The following is a 2,758-nucleotide window of genomic DNA, read 5'->3' as shown; positions in this document are numbered from 1 at the left end:
TGATCATCACCGTAAAGAGTTGTTTTATTTTATTTTCATAGATTTGTTATTATAACGATGTTTTAGTTCTTGTTGTTTTTGTTTTTGTTGTTGCTATTGTTATATTTGTAAATATTTTGAAATTGAAATTTATTTTTTCTTCATTTGTTTAGAAATCAATGTTAAACAATTGAATCCTCCTCTACATCATCAAATACATATATGGAACAAGAGAGGGAGTGTAAACATTCAATGGAATCAGGTTATTTGTTAACAAGTTGTTGTTATAGGTCAGTGTGCAAAAAAGTGAAAACACTGAATCCCAAATCCAAACATCACCACTTCCACTAGTACCTACCACGAGCAGCAGAAGCATCAACAACTACTCGATACAACAACACTATTATTTTTATTAAAACAATTGTTATTGTTGATGTCAGTTTGTTTTTTAAACAATTTTGTTTATATTGAAGTTGTTTAGAAAAAAAAGAGATTTAATAAATGATTGGAATGAATGGGATTCGATGGATACATGGACGTACGGCTATATATCCATACTTATAAAATAATAATAACAAAATAAATTTTAATCATTGTTTAAATTGTTAGGCAAATCTGTCTAATATGAAATCAATTAATTTTTTTACAGTGAATCAAGATGATATGAATGTGGAAAAGAAACGTTTGCATGTACATATGTGCTGGACTACCATGCCTTTCGTGTGGATTCCATTTTATGTGGTATCTTGTTATATTGATGGTATCAGCTATATTTTATGTTCGATTTGAAACAGAAAACTCATAATATTCTCTGGATACAATTTTTGTAAAGAATGGATTTTGCATTCATCTAAAAAGTACAGCTATTATACCCAGAGTGTAGAATTTTAAGTTATTATTGAATTATAAATTCATAAATAATTGCGTAGCAAGTCAACAATATCACTAGTGTTACGATGGAAACAACACCAAAGACATCCCCTATGTTCAAAAGTACTAATACTTCTTTAAGGCAAGTCTAGGAAGATTTTTTCAATATTTAATCAAGTTATATATGAATTCTTTTTTTACGGAATGACAGGCCACTATTAAAGACGGCTTTACACGATCACACAAGTAATATGATCTGTCACAATTTTGTATAGAAGAGTTCGAATGATATCGTCTAAACGCAATATGTAGTCAAACCATCACACATTAAGAGAGAATATGGATGGAAAATTAGACACTTGTACGGCTCTCTTCATTTTTTGAAATGATTCAAAAAACAAGCAGATCGTATTAGATCAGGGATGCATTTTTACGTTAACACATACAAAAAATGAAACAGCTGTTTCCATCTTATGCCAATCGTGTAAACACAAAACATATAAATCATACGACTTTTATTCTCTTTTTCGTTATACAGATGAAATTTCATTTTACTTTGTCATTAGACTTTACGTACGTAAAGTGTGATCGTCTGAAGTGCCCTTAAGCATTGATTTTCCCAATTTATGAAGGGGCCCACTACAACGAAGGGTAATAATTAGCCAAAAGTTTTAACGAGTTCCCCAATAATTGTAGCGTTGCCACATCACATCTGTCGAACTGGCAATAGCGGAAACATCCTGTATATATTATTGGAGTACATGATCCATTTACATTGGTAATCATAAAACTGCTCCCCAGTAAACATTACTTTGATTACATGATCCGTTTTGTAGTCCATTGTAATGCCACCATGGATCAGGTTTACTTTTTTATGCAATGTGGTTCAAAAAATAATTACATTGGACGATGTTAAGGATAATGTACTCCCATCGTTTTAGTTTTGGATCAGTCTAAGTCCCTTGAGTCGTTTTCGGAAAAGTCTAAATTTTTTCAGGGTAAAAGCAATTAAAGTTATGATCCAGTATCATGGGATACACGCCAATAATACAGTGTCCTCTTATTACAGATATTACCAAATTTATATCATCTTTCGAAAATTTACAAAAGATTTTCTCTGGAATTATTATATAGATGTCACTTGGACCTCGTTATGATACAAGTGTTCTCCTTAGACCACATATTCCTTTTCAGACTTATTATCCATCAATATACATATCTTTGTTAGTTCATTCGCTATATACTTGGCCAGGTTGACGATGTAAACATTTTAGGTGTAACGCTATAATGTTCCTCTATCACATTCTATGATTAACCTAGATATTAGAATATTGTTCGTTTCGGTCCATAATCATTAAACTTTTAGCATTGTAGGAGATTAAAGATCAAATGATTTGAAAGCCTGCTACCATACTAGTACATAGCCTAAAGCAGGACTCTGGAAATGGATATTCAATGGACTCTATATTGGAAATTTTTTCAAGGATTTCTTTTCTCTGAAATATTTTTTTTTAAATACATATTAATTTTTTTATACTAAACAATTCACTGTGTATTCGATTCATTAGATGTCTGACAAGATTTCCACTATGTCTGTCTCGTTTATATGTTGTTTATTAAATTCACTTGTCTTATTGTTTAAACATTTCAGAAGAAATCAACATTAAACGTCAGAATTTATTTAATATATATTTTTTTTTTATTTTCCGATTTGTTTGTATCGTCATAATCTCATCAAAATAAAGTTTTACTTTAAAAAAATAACAATAATAATCTAAATAATAAACAAAATTAAAATACTATTTTGCATGAATGAAATTTGTTTATAGACAATCCTTTATATACTCCCTCTCTTAAACACTCTCCCGCTTTTTTGTTTTGCTCTTTCTTGCTCCTTGCAATACAAAAT

Source organism: Lucilia cuprina, chromosome 5, assembly GCF_022045245.1.
Source record: "Lucilia cuprina isolate Lc7/37 chromosome 5, ASM2204524v1, whole genome shotgun sequence".
Taxonomy (NCBI): Eukaryota; Metazoa; Arthropoda; class Insecta; order Diptera; family Calliphoridae; genus Lucilia; species Lucilia cuprina.
Note: the sequence above shows the minus strand (reverse complement) of the source record.